The 16,586-nt window shown below is 40.3% G+C and overlaps 1 protein-coding gene across 4 annotated transcripts in view; it reads left to right on the top strand.

The window, feature by feature from the left end:
• Positions 1-16,586, top strand: part of LRRC8D (leucine rich repeat containing 8 VRAC subunit D) — a 53,167-nt gene that overhangs the window by 23,969 nt on the left and 12,612 nt on the right. Inside the window, exon 1 of one of the 4 annotated variants that reach the window (XM_058842296.1) lies at positions 13,425-13,457. The exons of the other annotated variants lie outside the window; for them this stretch is intronic. The gene's annotated coding sequence lies outside the window, so the exon portion shown is untranslated. Of the gene's footprint in view, positions 1-13,424; positions 13,458-16,586 lie in introns of those variants that run through there. 4 annotated transcript variants of the gene reach the window in all.

Here is a 16,586-nt window from a genome sequence, read left to right as displayed (position 1 = left end):
CCTAAGGAGCCAGACTCACCAGGGCAGCTTGCCTGAGGGTCTTGGTGCAGAGCCTGTGCAGTGGGAGTTAACATACACAAAGCGTGCTGCTGCGCAATACTTGCGCATTAACTTTGGCAGCTTTTGTAAGGTGTCTCCTGTTAATTACCTCACTGTTGAATAGGTGAAAAGTAAGATTGGGGTTTCTTTTCTTTTTATTAAGCTGAACTAGAAATAGTCCCTATGGGTTTTGAGGCTTGGCCACAAGAACATTACTTATCATGTGGTGTCACATCAGCTGAAATCCTCAGACAGTAAGGCTGCTGGATTTCCCGACACTTGCCTTTCTCCTAGTCTGTCACAATTCTTCCACCATTCAGACTGGCGTTGCTTGTATGTTTGGGTTACAGGGGTAATAAAGCCTGTGAAACATGACAGTCTGTGAAAAATAAGTCAGTAATGTTCCTTCAGTTTTTCTGCTGGGATAATTTTTCACATGTACATTTGCATTAATAGCAGTTGGCTAGTTAATAAATACAGTGCCCTGTGAAATTAATGGGTTATTAGGGTTGGATGGGTTCCTATGGTGCCCTAAGTGCTGCAGCTTTCACTAGCTAGCTGTGCCTTTGCTTGTGTGCACAGCGGAGTTGTTTACATGTTAGGAATATGCTAGAGGCAAGGAGAAAGGAACAACTTTAATGTGATGCAGCTTAGATGCTCTGTGGGGGAGGCCTCAGAATTGTTCATAACGGGATCAAATGTCAATCAATGTTTTGAGAAGAATAAAGTTACTGTTTATGAGAAAATTAAAGAATAGTATATTACATGCTTTTCCTCCATCTGTTTTTGACCCTGTCTAGGAAAATGTCCCTCTGCTTTTTCAGAACTCTGCAAGGTTCTTTTGAACCCTGTAGGAGTATCAGTGGTGCCTAGAAGCATCTATGCAGACCTCTCCTTTTGGCTCCAGACGCTTCTCTGGGCTGCCTTCAGTAAGGAGACAAGTAATATGCCAGCCAGCTTCTTTCAGCTCTTCCATGAAAATTCCGGTGATCATGCTGCTGAGGATGCTGCTGGAACATTGTGGTTACTATTAAATTTCTTTTACAGGCACGTCTGGGGATTTACTGCTCTATAGAGTAAGAAAACATGTCCTCTGACATCAAGCCATGAACATGAGAAAATGGCTTCTCCCTCATTGCAAGGGAGGAGAGAGAGAGAGAAGTGGAGAAGAAAACAGCTGAAAACCTCCTCCTCTCCCTCCAGAGCTATTTTTTGCCAGTGACAGAGAATGGTGGGATGAGCAAAGCTGATCTATAATCTGCAGCAGGCTGTGGCTCTGATCTGAAGATGTATCCCCAGGAAAAAACAATGAGAGCCTAGCTGTGGGGGAGGGAACATCCAAAGTCGAAGCACTTTTCTGCTAATTCTGCACCTGCAGTTTCTGTTCCAAGCTGCTTTGCATTGTAGGCAGGTGATGCTTAAAATTTGTCAAGAAGGGGCTTTCACATTTTGTCTTAGATTATGTCCCATGTGTCAGCTGTTAGGGCAACAGACTGGGGTTTGGAAGAGCAGCTTGGGGAATGCAGCTTGGGGAGAAAGGGTAGGGATGGGGAGGGAAGGGCTAGAGAAGGATCATGGATAATTGTGTCAGAATAAAAAGCTTTTCAAGCCAAGGCTAGGTGCCTACTAGAAATGCTTCTCTAAAACCTGGCAAATACACAGTCAGGAATTCCATTTACCAGAATTCAAGCTTTTCTGATTGTGTGGCTTCTTGCATTCTTCTTAGAATGGTTTGGTGTTGAACCAGTATCCTGATGTGTTGTGTTGTCTGGGCCTGTCTCTCAAGGGAGATATTTTGGACAGTTACTCCCAAGTAAATTCTGTGTGTCATTCTGGAGTTAAGGGCTTGTCTTCACATGCCATTAAGAAATTATTCAAGTCAGGTGAAGGTGTGAATGTAAAGTGGATTGCTTCTTGTTCTACATCTTTGAGGCAGAATAATTGATAGTCACTGATTCTGGGGAAGAGCATCTGAAGAAGGTCTCAAGCAGTTTAATCAAATCAGTTTTTTAATTTGCATGGTTTTTGTCTTAAGAATTAATCCAAAGTGCCTTATGCAGACAAAGCCTCAAAGTGGATTATATTATATAGGAAGGCTGTTTTTAAGGATTTGGGAGGGTTTATGTGAATGCAGATGTATTACTAGTCAGGAATAGCACTTGAATTTTAAAGTCACCTTGTACTTCCATCTGAATTCATTTTTCAACCTTATGACTCTGCTAACCTTAAGCAGAAATTATGAGAGGATGTGAACTGACTTTAGTCTTTGCAATAGACCTTTGAAATGCTGCTGATGGCGTCCTTAAAGCTGTCACTAACCATGTAATGACTGAAAGTTTCAGTGGAAACTTCTAGTTCACATATTTAATCTTTTATAGTGAATGGAATGCACTTTAGTGGGTAAAGCTGCTGATTTCTTCTGCGATTTTCTAAGCTGATAGAAGGAGAGTGAAGGAAGTTAGAGGAGTACAAGTCCTCTGAGCAGATCTTGGACTTCCACCCCAAACTGAAATTCTTCCCATCCCATACAAAGTTTTTTTTCAGATACATGTATGATCCAGGGACCGTCAGCAAAATCTGGGTAGTAGAAAAAGGCTGAATGTTCTGTTATTGGAGGCATTTGGCAACCTGCATAGTTATGTTTGCCTCAAGCCTGAGAGGAAGGGACTGAGGAATCTGGCACAGGGATTGTGCACTTCAGACTGAACTGTCTGTGCAGACTGGCAGTTTTGAATATTTATTGCCTAATTCAGGGTGAATTTATTGGAGAAGTTATGGGCAGAGCTCTCAATTTTGCATTTTAATGTATTACAACAGTCTTTTTTTCTTCCTTCTTTACTTTTCTTCCTATTTTAATAAAAAGAGGAATGTCTGAACTACTGTAGGTATTTTTCCTTAGTCATTATCAGTTGTGCAAAATAAGTTGCAGTGGCTGATGTACAGCAAGAATACAGATTATTGCCTTTTCAGTTACTGAATTTAGACTTGTGAAACATAGGAAGGAATTTCTAATTTAACTAAATGAATGCAAGTATGTGTTTCAGCAGCCTTATGAGAGATTAGGTGGAAAGGTCCATTATGTATGTTGAACTGCAGAATTCCATCTGTAGGCTGCTACTGCCATGCTTCTAGAACACATAACAGATCACTGTGTGTGGATAGTTAGCATATTATTTAAATAAGGTTGTGAAAATGGAAGGTTCTGAATGTTTTTCTTACTGTTGAGGCAATTATAAAGTCAAATGTTGCAGTTTTTTGCTGAGTACTTTGTTTTATTGCCCTGTGAAAGATCTGGTCCTAGAAACTTAGACTGATTCTGTACTAAGGTTTAATTTACAGGATGGAGTACAGATGCCCTCACCTAGTGCAGATGAGGGATGTTGTATCTACACTCTGAGTGCATGTGCTTTGCACTGCCTTTCTTGGCTGAGGAGCAATACAGTTTGTGAGGCAGCGTGCCCCTGGGATCAGACTGCGGTCAGTTCATTTTACCTTGTTCATCAAACAAGCAGCAGATGGCTGGGCTATGCAGAAGCTGTTAACCCCGGTGAGGGTCAGGCTGATGGTAGTAGTCTGAATTTGTATGTTGTCCAGTCTGGTCTTACCAAGTTGGTGACTTGGTAAATACCTCATCTTTACAAGCAAGGACTAGATTTTGAGATGTTTTTTGGAGATGTCTCAAATGGCTGATCAGCAAATGTACAGGTTTGTTTCCCTTTGTACACTGTTTAATTTTGTTTTGGTTGCCTGTAGAGCACTGAACATCGTGGTGGAATCATGAAGAGATGTTCAGTGCCATGGAAATTTAGGCCACTGCAGGTCAATTCTTGTTTCAGGTCTTCAGCTGAGAAAGCTACTGTGGACTTTGGTATCAAACAGCTAGAAGCTGGTGGTTGCTGTGGGACCATTGAGTATGAACCATTTATGTAAAGGATAGACAAACAGATAACAGCCCTGAAGAAATTATACTTAATGCTTTAAAAGAACATATTTGTCATCACAGGGAACCTGATGTCATTGTAGGAAAAAAAAAAAGTGAATGGAAAACAGATCCCTGTAAGAAGATACTAAATAGTCCAAAAGTTGAAATTCTCGTTTAAAGAAGGAAGACATCTATACTAACTGGTTTCAGGACACATCTAGAAATTTCAAAGAAAATTTTAAAGAAAAAAACGGTAATTACGGGGAATATGGATATATGAGAATGCAAGTTAGAAATTAAGGAAGTAAGAGAATTAACTGAATATTTTCTACAGCTCATCTGTGTTAGCAATAATTCCAGTTACTAGACAGAGATAATAAAGTAGCTCATGGAAAAAAAGTAGAAATATATGTTAATGCTCTTTTGTATTTGGGAAGGTGTAGAATGTGATACCATCAGTGCAATTCCAACAGAGAATTAAGTCTGATTTAATAAATTAAGGTTTCTTCTAGGGATGCCCATATGTAAGTCAGCAGCACTGTGACTTGATTGTTCAAAAGACCTTGATGAAAAGTGTGTAGACATGCAGACTGTTTTTCATAACTGTTGGTATTGAGGGTCTTAAAACCAACTGTGCCAGAACAGACAAGGAAAGAGTGGGAGACTGACTTAATATTCCAGCTAGCTTGACATTAATAGTCACCAAAATACTGGAAAAATTAAAGCAACCAGGACTCTGAGGTGTAGTAAAGCTATGTCTTCAAAGGCATCTGGTGCAAAGGGTTGGAGACAGTTTAACCCATTGTGGTCCTCTGCTACTCCCTAGCTCCTTCCAAGTCCTGTCTCTTGTTCCCTTCCTCAGCAGCAGCAGAGGTAGTCAGTGAGGACTGCTATGCCCTTTGGGAACTCCTGTCCTGACACGTTACTGCTCTGTGATATTGCAAAAGTAAACGAATTAAGAACTGACTAACTGATGTTTAAAAGTTAGTCACTTGTGGTGAATCATTGTCAAATGGGAATGCTTCTAGAAATCTTGTTTTAAGGATTGAGGTGAGGCCAGATTCCATTGAACCTTTTCATCAAGTAGCTAGAGACAAGGATAGGATCTGTACTGGTAGAACTGGCAGGCCGTATCACACTAGGCAGTGTGGTAAACAAGGACAAGGCAGCTTGCACACTGGAATTTGCACAGCCTGGTGAGCTGTATCAAAGGTGCCATTATTATAATCTGAAATATCATGGGGCCTGCGGGTGTTGTACTTCAGTGTAATGACAGAATAGAAGCTTGGGGGTACAGTGAGTCAGTAACTGGACATGACTGCTGTCTTGCAGGGCAGCAAAGGGGTCTGACTTCGGGTGTAGGAGGGGCAGTGGGCAAAGGGAGGTGAATCGTGTACAATTCTGAGATTGCGGGCAGCCTGTTGGAAATGGGAGTGAGTTCACATAAGTCAGAGGAGATATTTGAAGGGTGACTCTTGTTCCACAAGGAGAGCCTGAAAGGTTTGTTCTGTTGCTGGGTTTGTTGTTTCTGAATAGATGAGTGGGGAAGCTCCTTCTGAGGGAGAGAATGCAGGAGACTAAAACACAAACAGAAACAGGCGTGACACAGAACTGATGGCTGGGAGCTGCAGCCAGGCAATTGGAAATAAGTGCATTTGTAGTGATGAGAGAATAGAAGTGCTAGAACAAATAAATAGCAGAGGAAAGTGGTGGATTCCACCCAAAATGTTCCCAGGACTGAAAGATTTTCTGAAAGTGTCCTCTGTGCTAAATACAGGAATTACCGAGAGTAGTGGTATTACTTCAGTAAGTCACAGATAGGATTATACAAACCTGCAAACAGAAAACTTCATGTGTACTGCATAGTTGAGCATCAGCTGGCCTCTCCACTAGAAAGTATATATACATATATAGATATATCTGTATGTGTATATATGTGTTTGTGTATATATACATACATACAGATATATATAGACATACATATACACATTCACATACATACATGTGTGTGTGTGTATTCTTCAGGAGAGGCATATACATGGGTGGTGCCACTTGGCCTCAGATACGTAGCTCCTCTGTTAAATATTTCAAGAGCAGCTGAAGAAACTGGAATCCGCAAGTGGTGACCAAGAGTTTCCTAACCATGCATATGGTTCTTCATGGACTCATGGACTGGGAAACATGAGTGTATTTCCACTCTGCCTATGCTAGGAAGTAATTGCTCTCTGCAGAGCAGACTAAATTGTGTGTAATACCATCTGAACTTCTCTCTCTGGAGCTGACCTTTCTTGCATATAAGCAGTTTTGAAATCTTTGTGCTGCTCTTCTCTTGCAGAGCAGCAGCTTAGATCTTTCTGTTCCTCTTCTTGAAGGTGCATCTAAAGGACTGTTGAGAAAAAGTAGAACGGAATGGAGTAAGGGTGGCAGCAGGCTCACAAGGAATGAGTTTGTTTCCTCAAAAAAATGTGTTTTTTTGGGGGGGGAGGAGGTTGGGTGTGTTTTTTGGTTTTGGTTTTTTTTTTTTTTTTTAATAGTGGAAAGCTAATTTCTGGAACTCACTACTGCATAATACCACTATGGGTAGGAATTGATAGGTATCTAGAAAGGATTAGACACCCAGGAAATGATTTCATTTGGTTTCATATAAATCTATATTCTGTTCTGGGCTTATAAAACAGTTGGCACCAGTGGGGTCTAATGTAGTGGACTGATTATTCTATAGCTGTTTACTAGGAAATTTCTTTTGCTGTATCTGTTTCTAGCTACTTTCACAACAGGAACTGGTGATTCAGAGTTCTGTTTCTAAATTTAATATGAGAAGGAGCGTAATTCAGGCTGAAGGAACACTGAGGGTGTGTGTATGAAGGGGAGGTGGTGATAAAGGGAGAGCACACCCTGTGTGCTAAAATGTGTCATTGTGCCTCTAATTGCAGGGCATGCATGCTGATCTACAAACAGAATATGCATGGATCAGAGTAGCAAACTGCTGTTTGAACACTCAGCTTTTTAGTGATGATACTTGTACAGTATTTCTCTGTTCTATTAAAGAAATTGATCAGCAGGGAAAATCAAGCATCTTTGAGGATTGATACCATCAGAAGTAGAGAGAAATAGAACAAAGAGATTTAAGTTCTGGAAAGAAGAAGGTTTTAGCTGTATTTTTGTCAGACAAAAGTCTTCAATTTCCTTTGTAATTATCTCTTGACACTTGTTTTGGAGAAAGCTTCTCTCTGCTCTTAAATGGAGAGTAACAAATACTGTAATTTTCATTACTTTTTTCTTTTCCCTTTTTTTCCTTCCCAAGGTTACGTGTAGGTGAGACAGGCACACCCACAACTTTATTTGGTGTGACAGTTGCATCTGGCAAATACAAGTGGACAGGAAGTATTGGGCAGATATGGGCATAATGACTGTGTGGGTTGTTTCACTTTTGCTTCCCTTTCATGGTTTTCAAGCCCTGGGATAGCTGCTGAGTATGATACTGCTCACTGAGTTAGCAGTGTATGCCTCAGTGAGCTCCTGAGATGTCACGTGAAGAGCAGAGAGCTCCGCTGTGTTTGTCATGTGTCCACACAGAAACACATATACGTGTTCAGAGAAAACTGGCCAGCTCTGCATGGGTCTTGCAGTTCCCATCTGTTCACTCCCCAAATCTTGGTGGAGAGCAATCTCCAGGATTATAAATAGAGGGGGGAGTCTTAGAACAGAACATGATAAAAATGGTGATGTAGTTAAAGTTTTAAAACTTGAGCAGGTTCAAAAGATGAAGCATTTTAGCATTGCTGTCTTCTGTAGATGGGAATGGTTATTTTGTTGTCACGCCATTTGAGGCCCAGAGATGAGGACTGGTGAGCAGACTTTCTTTGAAGTTCTTTGCAGGGATAAAAGGAGCACATCGGTCCTACCTCTATGGGCTGCCTTTCTAGCTTAATGTAGCACCAGTCTTGCAAAGAATCAAGTAAGGATTATGGACTGTGAACAGAGGAAAGTGTGACGTTGAAGTCATAGATGCTATGAATTGGCTCATAAGAGCTGCATCAAGAAACACAGTAAATTGTGATATTTTGTGGCTTTTGTATGGCTGCCATATTCTTCCCTGCGTGCAGTCATTCCAATACAAGTTAAATTCTTTGTTGTAGAAAAGCTAAATATTTTTGAATGCTGAGTCTAAAACACAGATGATATACTGCAGTAAAAGACTCTCGTGGGATTTTTTTATGAGATGGCTTTTATTTGCTAAATGAGTTTTCAGTAGTTCTTCAGTACATGCTATTGTATTGTTTGTGTGATGTCTTACAGTGTCACTGGTCTGATCTGGACTGTGATGACTGAATAAATTGCATCATTTGCTGACTGTGGAAAGATGGCTTGATCTGTAAGACATATTTGTGTATATGTACATTTTGTAATGTAATTGTAATCATAAATTAAAGATGTTCAGTTAACGCCAAATACGAGCTGTATTCATAACTCTTGCTGTTCTTGTCTACCCACAGGAGTTCCAAGAGTCAGAGGGGATCATAGAGGAAGCTGAAGCTGCTTTTGTACTTGAAGGGGGGCAAAGTAGTGAAATAAATTATGTAGTCCAAGACATCTTGAAAATGGAGACTTTTAAGTGGTCTCTGGGCTTCTACCAAGGAGCATGCTGCTGGCATTTAGGTTTTGTGCATTAGAGGAAATAAAACACTAGAAATCCCTTGGCTTTCATCTACAGAGAAATAACTACAATTTGCTGCTGTGTTTTGGCCATGCTGGGTTTTGGCATGGTTATGGTAATTTATACTTTTATGTCCTGTGGGTTTTCAGTGACTTAAAATTACTAGGAAGAAGTAGTTTGCCCTGAAGTGGTTGGTGAGATGGTGTTACAGTTGGCAGGGAGACTTTAGGAGTTGGAGGATCAGATGCCGTAGAGTGTTGTGCCTTTGACAGTGACAGATGTCACAGAGGAGGACTGGAGAAGACTATAGTAGGTGGCTGAGGTGGTGTGATGTGACAATGATTGTTCCTTGCTGATCCCTGCCTTGGATGATAGAGGTGTAGACCTTGTAGTTAAAAAGCTCAAGTGCAAGTCATACTGGGAGAAGTTGAATATTTTATGTTAATATGATTATTCTTTTGCTCATTGCTAAAAAACTTCCAATTTTGAGTCTGTGTTACAGTGAAGATTTATTGAGATCTCTGTTCAAATTGCAGCTATTCACAAGCAGCAACTCAGAGGCAAGAAATCATTTTATGTAACTTAATTTCAAGCGGTGCCATCATCACATTATTTTTTTTTTGTTAACTGAAGGCAATAAAGATTCTCTAATAAATGAGTCATAATAGCATTATTGCTCTTACTTGTATAACTTGGGATCTTGCAGTCTAATCCTGTTGGCCTTTACCTCCATGACTGTTTTAATTTTTGATGGGGATTTTGTTCCTGTTTTAAACCACTTCATGATTACTCATTTCGTACAGTTAGTTGTTTCTCCTCCCTTTAGGGGTAGAAGTAAAATTCTATTTACAACTTGCTTCTCATAATCTTATAAAGCAAGTATCAGTGAATATGGCCAGCTTCAGCAAGTAAGTGTGCAGAGCACTAAGAAGCACTATACCCAGTTCAACAAAAAACTTGTGGAAAACTTGGCTCCACGCCCAAAGGAAGCGTTTCAGTAACTGGAAAGAAATTGTTTTATTTGTGAATTGTACACCTGCATGGAAATACCAAAGTTTCCTGCTACTTTGTATCTTTCAATGATACATTTGTCCAATCACTTTTCATAGTAGAGTTGCATAGTAAGGAATAATTCCAACACACTGCCAATACCTGATAACTATTTTTAGGATGACTTTACTTTGTGATTACTTCTGAGGTCAAAGTGTTCCTAATACAGAGAGTAAAAGATTATTCCAATTTCTAGCCCATGGCAGAAATGTAAAGGTTCTTCCTTTTCATAACTGGTCAGTCTTGAAGCTCTTCCTTCCTCAAACATTTTGCTGTCTTATACAGTTTGAAATCTGATGCGATTTAACTGAAGTTTTGGGCCATAATCCTTTTGAAACAGGGTGACACACCGTATAATGCAGTAAGGCTTTGATATAGATTAGGGAATCAAACCTTTTATGAACTATAATTATCAAGAGCTAGCAGACTGTAAGCCACTTTTTTTTGTTTGTTTGTGTCAATTTGAAGAAACTGACCAAGATGCAGGAGCTGAAGACAAGAAGGCGCATGGAACATGCAATTCAAGTATTGTGAAAGGTAGCGAGTGGCATGTGAGGCATGGCATGATGAGACAGACAGGGTGCCCCTACAATCAGGAGCAGGATTGCTGCAGTGCTCTGTCTCATACAGAATGCTTTAGCCCAGCAGGAGCTCTGCCACTTGGAACACAGCAAGCAGCACAATAAGCTGTGAGACATATTTTAGGACTAGGCTGCAACAACCATGCTGGCTTATGCGTGGTGAGCAAGGGTCCAACTTTGGTATTGTGATCCAGGGCATCTTCAGAGTGAAGATGGATGTGGCTGTGTCCATATGCAAGAATTCAGAGCTCACAGCAGTAGCACATCACCTGCCTTTTAAAAGTCACCATTTCGGGTTTTACCTGCTAGGTCAGTTGGCACGATGTATGGATGTCCCAAGCTTTGTGAGGGGGGTAGAGAACTGTTCTTCATCTGGCTTCCTAAAGCAAATCTGTTCTTGGGAAATTGAAACCAGTGAAGGATTAAAGGAGTAATTTACTTAAATTTTCATTAATCCTAAGTTGCTTGGTAGTTTTATATCTAAGAAAAAGGGTTTTTCTTTTAGCCTTTGAGGAACTTGAAACTGAGATTAGAATTCCTGTTTAGTCTAAAAGGGGAACAAAAACTATCAATCATAGAGTTCTGGGCCTTGATAAAATTTTTCTTATTAAAAAAAAAAATGTACTTCAGGCATGATTTTTCAGGGAGAACTCTTGGTCAAAGACAGGCTGTTACAAAACTTTATCTTAAATGCATGGTTTCAGTCTGGCCATGACAAATCCTGAACTCTTGACTGATGGCTGATGGGTATGCAGTCATATGTATGTTATTGCTGTACACCCACACGCACAGGCAGTTGTCCAAGTGTGCGATAACAGGAAAATGTAAATAAAGCATCTGGCTTGTTGTCCTAATGTTCTTGAGCAGATCCTTGTGAAAATAATGCCAGTCAGACTTACAAATAGGTCTGCATGGAAGATGACTTGCATTCAGCTGTGACGTGATACAGGTCACTGTGTGGGAAATTGTGGCCATTTTGTGTTTTATTTTGTGTTGAGTCAGCAACCTGAAATGCAAACCAAGAGCTCCAATAATCCTTGCTGTCCCTGGTAGTTGCAGGATGTCTCCAGGCTACCCTGTTCTGAGAGGGATGTTTGCAGGCCACCTGATCACTGTGAGTGCCTGGAGATCTCTGAATGTCTGGGAGGAGAACACTGCAGTTGTTCATTCTCTCACCACCACCACTGCACCAAATCTGGTGTTTTCTGGTGTTTTTACAAGATAAAAACATCATTTGCTCCATCGTTCCTGCTTTGTGTGTAGGCAATGCCTAGTCCATCACACGTGCCTATAGAAATACTGCTGCATGTGATGTTAAGAATTTGCCCTAGAATAAGTTCTGCTCAGGACACCAGGGCAGCCAAGGGGGCTGGATTGCACCTCTTTCTGAAAGCCTTGCATTATGCTTGATGGAAGTCACAGTGAGAGCTAGGATGCTGAAATCATTGATGTACTTGCACAAGCTCAGACTTCCCATTTCCACTTTTTTAAATCTTGGCATGTTGGTGGAAGGGCTAGAAGGTGATTTAGAAGGTAAGGACCCTTCAGTATGGTGTGTCCTGAGCTGGCCTTGCTGGTTATTCATGCTTGCACAGAATCTCCTGGGGACCTGACTGGGGCCTGCTGAAGGATGTGAAAATTACTTACAGCAGCAACAACAAAACCTGATTGTTTTGTTTTCCTCCAGTTAGAAGGCACTTCGCTTTTATTTCTGTAGCAGCTGGGGAGCAGCTATTGTGCTACCCTTAAGTGATGTGAAACTTGCTAAAATGAGTTCAAATGGAGAACACCTGGGATAAGGGGAAGCTGCCCACAGAATAAAAAGCTGCCTCTGCACTGATTTTCTCATGTGGCCATCCAAGTAGATGTTGGCTGTAAAAGACAGACAGTGACATGGTTATATGGGTGCATATGTGTGAAGGTAACTGCCAAAAACTTCATTGCAAGTGTGTGTGTAAGCCTGGAGTAATCATGAAAAAGTCATAAGTGCTGGAGCAGGAGTGGTATTTGTCTGTAAATGGGATTGAATAAGGTGTCTCCTTTCTGTAATTTTATTTTACTTGAAGTGAAGTATACACTCAGCTTCATTATCTATTTAAAAAAAAAAAATTGACTGGAAAGGAAAGCTTCATTGTCCATTTCACTGGAAAGGTAGGTTCCAAGAGCTGTTACATTTAGTGCCATATTTTTGAGATAGTATCATCTTCAAACCAGTAGGAAGAAGTATGGCTAAGTGTATAGGAATGCTGTAATTGTAAAGGGATTTATCTGGACATAATGTTAAGCCTTCTCAAAGATTGCAGTGCATTAAAACATTAAATTTGATTATACTTTAATCAGGCTGTTATCCCACATTTTTTTATCTTTCTTCTGGAAGCCTGAGGGAGTTTGGTTTTTTGCTTTGAATGTTACAGCCACAAACATGCTTATCATTGCCTAACAAATAATCACTTTTAGATTGTGAGCCTTCAAGGGCAAGGGTTGTCTGCCCACTCCCTGCTGGAGGGCCCTTAGCGCAGAGGTTACAATTCCAGCTGGAGCACTTGGGTCAAATCATAATATAAATTTAGCAATAGTAAATATTTAAATTGGAGGTTGTATGGATCTGTTAGTGCTGGTGAACAGCATCAAGCAATATAGTGGAACCTGACCAAACCTCTTTGCAGAGCTGAAAGCTTGCTTGTTAGAGCAGGAATGCTGCAATCTCTGGGAGGACAGCAAGTCTTAGAACATTCTTTCTGTTCTTAGGGCAATGCTTTGAATGGGGTTTTGAGAAAATAAAGCATAAAAAGCAAGGAGGTGATCTGAACTCATCAGCAAAATTTCAAAAGAGCCCCTAAAAATATGTGTTGCATCGCAATTTGTTTTTATGTTAAAAAGAAGTACACACCCTGAACCAAACAATTATGGGACTAGATGGACTAAGCAAATAGCTTATCTCTCACAGAAAGCAGCTTAAGTTTAAAAGAGGAAAAAGAATTATAGTAAACTTAAATAAATCCCTTTGAGGATAAATGCTTCAGCTGCAGGCATTTTTCCTGGCATGAAACCACTGGAGGTTCAGCTATTGGAAGCTTGGCAGGAATGTGGTAACATTAATAACTCATCCTTCCTCTGCTGATCAGAGTTTTTTGTGAGAAGTCGTAGTTGTTATCCGTCTGGCTGGATGTCTGAGGTGCAGAAGATCTCTCTGCTTGATAAAGAGCAGGTAGGGTTGGCAGCAGGCTGTCAGTTGTGTGGTGCCTGCCCTGGGTCGGGGGAGACAAGATGCTGGGGGGTGTCAGGGGCTGCTTGGCTGTCACCTCGAGTAATTTCTGTGACATGGTTTTACAGCTGGACCTTGGCTTGAGTGAGGAAGTATCCCCTTCTCCCTGGGGATAAAAGAAGCTGTGTGACATTTAAGTAGGAACAAAGTTAGACTGTTGTCCCATAAAGAGTGGAGAGACTGGGTATTTGAAAATTGAGTGTGCAGCCTATTTATTGAGCTGAAAACTAGCATTTTATTTTTTTTTACTAAAGTTGCAGAGTGAGTAAAAGGAAGGGTGGACTTTGAGTGTGCTTTTTCGTATCCTTATTCTCAGCTGCATTTAATTCACCTTCCTATTGCTCCTGCCACAGAAAAGATCTTGGCAGAAACAGAGGAACTCTGATGTGTGAGTAGGAGGCTTGTGTTTACATGTAGCTTCTTGTATCACTGGGCACTTTTTTGTGTGTATGCATGTGTGTCATTTGCTTTTGTTATTTTAAATTTTTAATTTAAGTGTGACCTTTCCTAGATTGCTTGTAGGTAATGGATATAATGAAAGTGCTACTGCAGATATTTTAAAATACAGTAGCTTGTATGTGTGCAAATCTTTATTAAACTACTGTTCAACACGTAGCCCAGTGAGAGTCACTGTTTGCAGGATGAAGAGATGAACCAGCTCAGATAGGGAACAATGGAGCCTGTTCTTTAGTTAAAATAACTTTTTGTCTGTTCTTGGCTCTAGATCTGCATGAAGATCCTGTAAATGTTCCAGTTCAAGTTTTCTAACATGTCTGTTAAAAATAAAAGAAAGGAGAAAATATTCATTGATAATCATTTACTTCTACTGCTTGGTAAATCTGCTTCCATATGGATGGGAATGCAGTTTAGAAATTAACTATAACAAGACTTTAGTACCATGAGTTAAGGTGGAGAGTTCATTTTGCCCTGAAGAGGGGCTATTAAAATCTACAGCAAAATGAATTTCAGCGACACATTTCCTTCTCTTTGGTAGGCACTCCTCCTTATTCTTTAGGTACATTTAGGGTGTGTAGTTAGAACTGCTAATATATTCTCTAATAAGATTTATCTTTATGTTCTGTGGCTTAAAATCACCAAACTATCAGCTTCATGTATGCCAGATTCAATTTCTTACCACTTTGAAGTTGCCCCAGTTTCAGGTGAATTTGGAAGAAGGAGACAGAGAAACTGGCAGTGTGTGTGGCTGTGCATCAGAGGAGTATTTTTCAGAGGAATTGTATGAGTTGCTGAGTGCTGTCTTGTATCTGAGACAAAGCAATTTCATCTAACAAGCTTTGTAGCCATATGGACTTATTTATGTAAAAGCAATTTTGAATAACTTGGTTATAAACCGTTTTTCACTGTTCAATTTTTCAGGTTTCTAAACTAAAAAGGAAATAAAAGTTGGTTATATTTTATTTTTACTTTTTTTTCTTTTCCAATACTTCTAATTTATTTTAAATTTATTTTTAATTGTATTTCTGGGTTGTTTTTAGTGATAAAAAGCAGCCTCTGGGGACAAGAGTTACCAGATGTGCTTTTATTTTGGTGCAGCTTGCTTTTGCAACTTGATAAATTCCCAAAGTGCTCTGGTTAGTAGAAGTGCCAGATGTTTACTGTGTGTTCCTCTACTTCTGATAGTGGCCATGAAAACACTGCAGAAACCTCACGGCCTCAAAGAGCAGCAGATTTAGAAATGGCAAAAGGATTAAATATTTACACTTGAGTGCAAGCAGCTGTTAATTTATTGTGTGGTGTAACTTCTAATTGCATTGTACATCCATGCCAGTGCATGTTAAATCTACTTCAGTGGCTTTCAGTTGTGTCTGCACTTGTGTAAAAGTGCTTGGTGTTAAACTGGGAGTCCTGCACGCACAAATTGGGCTGTCTTTTCAAGATTACTGGTCTGGCTGTTTTGGGAATTCTGTGAAATGAGATACAAAGTGTCTGCTCACTGTTTTTTCTCTCTGGCTGGGTGAAACAGAAAATGCTGTTGCAAATTTGGTTACTCAGCCTTGGTGGTGTGATCGCTGGGGTTGTGCTGCCTCAGATAAAAGAAGGATGAATTGGCAGGGCATAAATCAGAGCGGTTGTAGCTGCCGTGTCAGGATGGGAGCGCATGTGCCAGGGTTCATCCAAGGCATGGTCATTGCCTTTGTGTGCCAGGTCCTTGCCACTCTGCTGTAGGATTTCTGTTCTGGCAACTGTGCCCATGAAATGCCTGTGCTTTCATGGACTGTTGCTTACAGATATGAAAAGCATCTTAAGTTGAGTATTTACCCTGCTGGTGTCTCAGTAGCCACCTGTATTGGTTTCTTGCATGTTGCCTTGCTAGGTAGTTTGTTTTGTAACTGTAAAATCACATGTGGTTAACTGACTTCAACCAGAACATGTCTAATCCTGAGCTCTTTACCAGATATAGAGACCCTCTGAAGAGGGATGCTCAAGGACCACTCTCTCCAGTCTTGTTTGCTTCTGCCATCTCTTCTCTCCTGCCCTTCATGATCTCGGACCCTGCTAACCTGTGAGAAGTAAGGATGGAGCAGTAGCTTGTATGTGTGCAAATCTTTATAAAACTTCTGTTCAACATGTAACCCTGTTCAGTTCAACATGTAAGCTGAACATCCAGCTTAGGGTCTCCCTGAACTTTCTGAAATATACTGGGCACCTGCTCTGCACTCTGAAGCCTGGGGATAAATGTCAACAAAACCTCAAGCTTGCACTTTTGGTCAAAGCAGCTCTTTTATAAGAGCATTCTGCATTAGGCAAAGTGAGAAGTTGTTCATTTTCTGTGCTCTGTAGGCAGAATTTGCAAGCAGCAAATACAGAGTTAATAGTGTTAATAATTTTTGGGTTTTTTGGGGGGACTTTAATTGTGTTAATAATCTTTGAGTGCTTTGGGGAACTACTCAGAAATATAAAAATGGGTTCCTGTTCTGAAAGTCATCTTTAAACAGACCTCTCTGGTCATTTACAGCAAGGCAAGAATGAGGTAGAATTTGAGAGTTTATTGTTAGGGAAATAATGGCTGCTAATACTGCTTTTTAAATATCACATTGATTACAAAACCAT

The sequence above is a fragment of the Poecile atricapillus genome, chromosome 7 (assembly GCF_030490865.1).
Source record: "Poecile atricapillus isolate bPoeAtr1 chromosome 7, bPoeAtr1.hap1, whole genome shotgun sequence".
NCBI lineage: Eukaryota > Metazoa > Chordata > Aves > Passeriformes > Paridae > Poecile > Poecile atricapillus.
Note: the sequence above shows the minus strand (reverse complement) of the source record. Positions and strands in the feature narration are given on the sequence as shown.